The 5,000-nt window shown below is 46.5% G+C and overlaps 21 non-coding genes and 1 pseudogene across 21 annotated transcripts in view; all 22 read right to left on the bottom strand.

Annotated features, from left to right (window-relative positions):
* Window positions 1-105: 105 nt before the first annotated feature.
* LOC125797182 (5S ribosomal RNA) lies at window positions 106-224 on the bottom strand. The gene has a single exon (XR_007436017.1). It is a non-coding gene; the product is annotated as a 5S ribosomal RNA (ribosomal RNA).
* A 110-nt stretch (window positions 225-334) lies between these two features.
* On the bottom strand, window positions 335-443 carry LOC125797010 (5S ribosomal RNA; annotated as a pseudogene).
* A 110-nt stretch (window positions 444-553) lies between these two features.
* Window positions 554-672, bottom strand: LOC125796907 (5S ribosomal RNA). Its single transcript, XR_007435813.1, has one exon. It is a non-coding gene; the product is annotated as a 5S ribosomal RNA (ribosomal RNA).
* Window positions 673-782: 110 nt separating this feature from the next.
* Window positions 783-901, bottom strand: LOC125797181 (5S ribosomal RNA). The gene has a single exon (XR_007436016.1). It is a non-coding gene; the product is annotated as a 5S ribosomal RNA (ribosomal RNA).
* Window positions 902-1,011: 110 nt separating this feature from the next.
* Window positions 1,012-1,130, bottom strand: LOC125797180 (5S ribosomal RNA). The gene has a single exon (XR_007436014.1). It is a non-coding gene; the product is annotated as a 5S ribosomal RNA (ribosomal RNA).
* A 110-nt stretch (window positions 1,131-1,240) lies between these two features.
* On the bottom strand, window positions 1,241-1,359 carry LOC125797179 (5S ribosomal RNA). The gene has a single exon (XR_007436013.1). It is a non-coding gene; the product is annotated as a 5S ribosomal RNA (ribosomal RNA).
* A 110-nt stretch (window positions 1,360-1,469) lies between these two features.
* On the bottom strand, window positions 1,470-1,588 carry LOC125797431 (5S ribosomal RNA). Its single transcript, XR_007436276.1, has one exon. It is a non-coding gene; the product is annotated as a 5S ribosomal RNA (ribosomal RNA).
* A 110-nt stretch (window positions 1,589-1,698) lies between these two features.
* On the bottom strand, window positions 1,699-1,817 carry LOC125797178 (5S ribosomal RNA). The gene has a single exon (XR_007436012.1). It is a non-coding gene; the product is annotated as a 5S ribosomal RNA (ribosomal RNA).
* A 110-nt stretch (window positions 1,818-1,927) lies between these two features.
* LOC125796915 (5S ribosomal RNA) lies at window positions 1,928-2,046 on the bottom strand. The gene has a single exon (XR_007435820.1). It is a non-coding gene; the product is annotated as a 5S ribosomal RNA (ribosomal RNA).
* A 110-nt stretch (window positions 2,047-2,156) lies between these two features.
* LOC125797473 (5S ribosomal RNA) lies at window positions 2,157-2,275 on the bottom strand. The gene has a single exon (XR_007436318.1). It is a non-coding gene; the product is annotated as a 5S ribosomal RNA (ribosomal RNA).
* Window positions 2,276-2,385: 110 nt separating this feature from the next.
* Window positions 2,386-2,504, bottom strand: LOC125797289 (5S ribosomal RNA). The gene has a single exon (XR_007436134.1). It is a non-coding gene; the product is annotated as a 5S ribosomal RNA (ribosomal RNA).
* A 110-nt stretch (window positions 2,505-2,614) lies between these two features.
* On the bottom strand, window positions 2,615-2,733 carry LOC125797177 (5S ribosomal RNA). The gene has a single exon (XR_007436011.1). It is a non-coding gene; the product is annotated as a 5S ribosomal RNA (ribosomal RNA).
* A 110-nt stretch (window positions 2,734-2,843) lies between these two features.
* On the bottom strand, window positions 2,844-2,962 carry LOC125797176 (5S ribosomal RNA). The gene has a single exon (XR_007436010.1). It is a non-coding gene; the product is annotated as a 5S ribosomal RNA (ribosomal RNA).
* A 110-nt stretch (window positions 2,963-3,072) lies between these two features.
* LOC125797174 (5S ribosomal RNA) lies at window positions 3,073-3,191 on the bottom strand. The gene has a single exon (XR_007436007.1). It is a non-coding gene; the product is annotated as a 5S ribosomal RNA (ribosomal RNA).
* A 110-nt stretch (window positions 3,192-3,301) lies between these two features.
* On the bottom strand, window positions 3,302-3,420 carry LOC125797173 (5S ribosomal RNA). The gene has a single exon (XR_007436006.1). It is a non-coding gene; the product is annotated as a 5S ribosomal RNA (ribosomal RNA).
* Window positions 3,421-3,530: 110 nt separating this feature from the next.
* On the bottom strand, window positions 3,531-3,649 carry LOC125797172 (5S ribosomal RNA). The gene has a single exon (XR_007436005.1). It is a non-coding gene; the product is annotated as a 5S ribosomal RNA (ribosomal RNA).
* A 110-nt stretch (window positions 3,650-3,759) lies between these two features.
* Window positions 3,760-3,878, bottom strand: LOC125797171 (5S ribosomal RNA). The gene has a single exon (XR_007436004.1). It is a non-coding gene; the product is annotated as a 5S ribosomal RNA (ribosomal RNA).
* A 110-nt stretch (window positions 3,879-3,988) lies between these two features.
* Window positions 3,989-4,107, bottom strand: LOC125797170 (5S ribosomal RNA). The gene has a single exon (XR_007436002.1). It is a non-coding gene; the product is annotated as a 5S ribosomal RNA (ribosomal RNA).
* A 110-nt stretch (window positions 4,108-4,217) lies between these two features.
* Window positions 4,218-4,336, bottom strand: LOC125797310 (5S ribosomal RNA). Its single transcript, XR_007436155.1, has one exon. It is a non-coding gene; the product is annotated as a 5S ribosomal RNA (ribosomal RNA).
* A 110-nt stretch (window positions 4,337-4,446) lies between these two features.
* LOC125797169 (5S ribosomal RNA) lies at window positions 4,447-4,565 on the bottom strand. The gene has a single exon (XR_007436001.1). It is a non-coding gene; the product is annotated as a 5S ribosomal RNA (ribosomal RNA).
* A 110-nt stretch (window positions 4,566-4,675) lies between these two features.
* Window positions 4,676-4,794, bottom strand: LOC125797438 (5S ribosomal RNA). The gene has a single exon (XR_007436283.1). It is a non-coding gene; the product is annotated as a 5S ribosomal RNA (ribosomal RNA).
* Window positions 4,795-4,904: 110 nt separating this feature from the next.
* Window positions 4,905-5,000, bottom strand: part of LOC125797168 (5S ribosomal RNA) — a 119-nt gene continuing 23 nt past the window's right edge. Inside the window, exon 1 of the ribosomal RNA XR_007436000.1 lies at window positions 4,905-5,000. This exon is cut by the window's right edge and continues 23 nt beyond it. This is a non-coding gene — a ribosomal RNA (5S ribosomal RNA).

Raw genomic sequence — 5,000 nt, 5'->3', positions numbered from 1 at the left:
CAGAGCTCTCATCAAGACTACTTATGCAACTTCATCTATGTTGGGTTTCAGATAACAAACTAGTAATGTATAACAAGACCATGGTAATGGAAGCAAGAGGGGAAAAGCTTACAGCACCTGGTATTCCCAGGTGGTCTCCCATCCAAGTACTAACCAGGCCAAACCCTGCTTAGCTTCCGAGATCAGACGAGATCGGGCGTTCTCAGGGTAGTGTGACCGTAAGCCATTGCAGAGCTCTCATCAAGACTACTTATGCAACTTCATCTATGTTGGGTTTCAGATAACAAACTAGTAATGTATAACAAGACCATGGTAATGGAAGCAAGAGGGGAAAAGCTTACAGCACCTGGTATTCCCAGGTGGTCTCCCATCCAAGTACTAACCAGGCCAAACCCTGCTTAGCTTCCGAGATCAGGCGTTCTCAGGGTAGTGTGACCGTAAGCCATTGCAGAGCTCTCATCAAGACTACTTATGCAACTTCATCTATGTTGGGTTTCAGATAACAAACTAGTAATGTATAACAAGACCATGGTAATGGAAGCAAGAGGGGAAAAGGTTACAGCACCTGGTATTCCCAGGTGGTCTCCCATCCAAGTACTAACCAGGCCAAACCCTGCTTAGCTTCCGAGATCAGACGAGATCAGGCGTTCTCAGGGTAGTGTGACCGTTAGCCATTGCAGAGCTCTCATCAAGACTACTTATGCAACTTCATCTATGTTGGGTTTCAGATAACAAACTAGTAATGTATAACAAGACCATGGTAATGGAAGCAAGAGGGGAAAAGCTTACAGCACCTGGTATTCCCAGGTGGTCTCCCATCCAAGTACTAACCAGGCCAAACCCTGCTTAGCTTCCGAGATCAGACGAGATCGGGCGTTCTCAGGGTAGTGTGACCGTAAGCCATTGCAGAGCTCTCATCAAGACTACTTATGCAACTTCATCTATGTTGGGTTTCAGATAACAAACTAGTAATGTATAACAAGACCATGGTAATGGAAGCAAGAGGGGAAAAGCTTACAGCACCTGGTATTCCCAGGTGGTCTCCCATCCAAGTACTAACCAGGCCAAACCCTGCTTAGCTTCCGAGATCAGACGAGATCGGGCGTTCTCAGGGTAGTGTGACCGTAAGCCATTGCAGAGCTCTCATCAAGACTACTTATGCAACTTCATCTATGTTGGGTTTCAGATAACAAACTAGTAATGTATAACAAGACCATGGTAATGGAAGCAAGAGGGGAAAAGCTTACAGCACCTGGTATTCCCAGGTGGTCTCCCATCCAAGTACTAACCAGGCCAAACCCTGCTTAGCTTCCGAGATCAGACGAGATCGGGCGTTCTCAGGGTAGTGTGACCGTAAGCCATTGCAGAACTCTCATCAAGACTACTCATGCAACTTCATCTATGTTGGGTTTCAGATAACAAACTAGTAATGTATAACAAGACCATGGTAATGGAAGCAAGAGGGGAAAAGCTTACAGCACCTGGTATTCCCAGGTGGTCTCCCATCCAAGTACTAACCAGGCCAAACCCTGCTTAGCTTCCGAGATCAGACGAGATCGGGCGTTCTCAGGTTAGTGTGACCGTAAGCCATTGCAGAGCTCTCATCAAGACTACTTATGCAACTTCATCTATGTTGGGTTTCAGATAACAAACTAGTAATGTATAACAAGACCATGGTAATGGAAGCAAGAGGGGAAAAGCTTACAGCACCTGGTATTCCCAGGTGGTCTCCCATCCAAGTACTAACCAGGCCAAACCCTGCTTAGCTTCCGAGATCAGACGAGATCGGGCGTTCTCAGGGTAGTGTGACCGTAAGCCATTGCAGAGCTCTCATCAAGACTACTTATGCAACTTCATCTATGTTGGGTTTCAGATAACAAACTAGTAATGTATAACAAGACCATGGTAATGGAAGCAAGAGGGGAAAAGCTTACAGCACCTGGTATTCCCAGGTGGTCTCCCATCCAAGTACTAACCAGGCCAAACCCTGCTTAGCTTCCGAGATCAGACAAGATCGGGCGTTCTCAGGGTAGTGTGACCTTAAGCCATTGCAGAGCTCTCATCAAGACTACTTATGCAACTTCATCTACGTTGGGTTTCAGATAACAAACTAGTAATGTATAACAAGACCATGGTAATGGAAGCAAGAGGGGAAAAGCTTACAGCACCTGGTATTCCCAGGTGGTCTCCCATCCAAGTACTAACCAGGCCAAACCCTGCTTAGCTTCCGAGATCAGACGAGATTGGGCGTTCTCAGGGTAGTGTGACCGTAAGCCATTGCAGAGCTCTCATCAAGACTACTTATGCAACTTCATCTATGTTGGGTTTCAGATAACGAACTAGTAATGTATAACAAGACCATGGTAATGGAAGCAAGAGGGGAAAAGCTTACAGCACCTGGTATTCCCAGGTGGTCTCCCATCCAAGTACTAACCAGGCCAAACCCTGCTTAGCTTCCGAGATCAGACGAGATCGGGCGTTCTCAGGGTAGTGTGACCGTAAACCATTGAAAAGCTCTCATCAAGACTACTTATGCAACTTCATCTATGTTGGGTTTCAGATAACAAACTAGTAATGTATAACAAGACCATGGTAATGGAAGCAAGAGGGGAAAAGCTTACAGCACCTGGTATTCCCAGGTGGTCTCCCATCCAAGTACTAACCAGGCCAAACCCTGCTTAGCTTCCGAGATCAGACGAGATCGGGCGTTCTCAGGGTAGTGTGACCGTAAGCCATTGCAGAGCTCTCATCAAGACTACTTATGCAACTTCATCTATGTTGGGTTTCAGATAACAAACTAGTAATGTATAACAAGACCATGGTAATGGAAGCAAGAGGGGAAAAGCTTACAGCACCTGGTATTCCCAGGTGGTCTCCCATCCAAGTACTAACCAGGCCAAACCCTGCTTAGCTTCCGAGATCAGACGAGATCGGGCGTTCTCAGGGTAGTGTGACCGTAAGCCATTGCAGAGCTCTCATCAAGACTACTTATGCAACTTCATCTATGTTGGGTTTCAGATAACAAACTAGTAATGTATAACAAGACCATGGTAATGGAAGCAAGAGGGGAAAAGCTTACAGCACCTGGTATTCCCAGGTGGTCTCCCATCCAAGTACTAACCAGGCCAAACCCTGCTTAGCTTCCGAGATCAGACGAGATCGGGCGTTCTCAGGGTAGTGTGACCGTAAGCCATTGCAGAGCTCTCATCAAGACTACTTATGCAACTTCATCTATGTTGGGTTTCAGATAACAAACTAGTAATGTATAACAAGACCATGGTAATGGAAGCAAGAGGGGAAAAGCTTACAGCACCTGGTATTCCCAGGTGGTCTCCCATCCAAGTACTAACCAGGCCAAACCCTGCTTAGCTTCCGAGATCAGACGAGATCGGGCGTTCTCAGGGTAGTGTGACCGTAAGCCATTGCAGAGCTCTCATCAAGACTACTTATGCAACTTCATCTATGTTGGGTTTCAGATAACAAACTAGTAATGTATAACAAGACCATGGTAATGGAAGCAAGAGGGGAAAAGCTTACAGCACCTGGTATTCCCAGGTGGTCTCCCATCCAAGTACTAACCAGGCCAAACCCTGCTTAGCTTCCGAGATCAGACGAGATCGGGCGTTCTCAGGGTAGTGTGACCGTAAGCCATTGCAGAGCTCTCATCAAGACTACTTATGCAACTTCATCTATGTTGGGTTTCAGATAACAAACTAGTAATGTATAACAAGACCATGGTAATGGAAGCAAGAGGGGAAAAGCTTACAGCACCTGGTATTCCCAGGTGGTCTCCCATCCAAGTACTAACCAGGCCAAACCCTGCTTAGCTTCCGAGATCAGACGAGATCGGGCGTTCTCAGGGTAGTGTGACCGTAAGCCATCGCAGAGCTCTCATCAAGACTACTTATGCAACTTCATCTATGTTGGGTTTCAGATAACAAACTAGTAATGTATAACAAGACCATGGTAATGGAAGCAAGAGGGGAAAAGCTTACAGCACCTGGTATTCCCAGGTGGTCTCCCATCCAAGTACTAACCAGGCCAAACCCTGCTTAGCTTCCGAGATCAGACGAGATCGGGCGTTCTCAGGGTAGTGTGACCGTAAGCCATTGCAGAGCTCTCATCAAGACTACTTATGCAGCTTCATCTATGTTGGGTTTCAGATAACAAACTAGTAATGTATAACAAGACCATGGTAATGGAAGCAAGAGGGGAAAAGCTTACAGCACCTGGTATTCCCAGGTGGTCTCCCATCCAAGTACTAACCAGGCCAAACCCTGCTTAGCTTCCGAGATCAGACGAGATCGGGCGTTCTCAGGGTAGTGTGACCATAAGCCATTGCAGAGCTCTCATCAAGACTACTTATGCAACTTCATCTATGTTGGGTTTCAGATAACAAACTAGTAATGTATAACAAGACCATGGTAATGGAAGCAAGAGGGGAAAAGCTTACAGCACCTGGTATTCCCAGGTGGTCTCCCATCCAAGTACTAACCAGGCCAAACCCTGCTTAGCTTCCGAGATCAGACGAGATCGGGCGTTCTCAGGGTAGTGTGACCGTAAGCCATTGCAGAGCTCTCATCAAGACTACTTATGCAACTTCATCTATGTTGGGTTTCAGATAACAAACTAGTAATGTATAACAAGACCATGGTAATGGAAGCAAGAGGGGAAAAGCTTACAGCACCTGGTATTCCCAGGTGGTCTCCCATCCAAGTACTAACCAGGCCAAAACCTGCTTAGCTTCCGAGATCAGACGAGATCGGGCGTTCTCAGGGTAGTGTGACCGTAAGCCATTGCAGAGCTCTCATCAAGACTACTTATGCAACTTCATCTATGTTGGGTTTCAGATAACAAACTAGTAATGTATAACAAGACCATGGTAATGGAAGCAAGAGGGGAAAAGCTTACAGCACCTGGTATTCCCAGGTGGTCTCCCATCCAAGTACTAACCAGGCCAAACCCTGCTTAGCTTCCGAGATCAGACGAGATCGGGCGTT

This window comes from Astyanax mexicanus, unplaced genomic scaffold, assembly GCF_023375975.1.
Source record: "Astyanax mexicanus isolate ESR-SI-001 unplaced genomic scaffold, AstMex3_surface scaffold_47, whole genome shotgun sequence".
In the NCBI taxonomy this organism is placed as follows: domain Eukaryota; kingdom Metazoa; phylum Chordata; class Actinopteri; order Characiformes; family Acestrorhamphidae; genus Astyanax; species Astyanax mexicanus.
The sequence above is the reverse complement of the archived record's forward strand: the minus strand, read 5'-3'. Positions and strand labels throughout refer to the sequence as shown.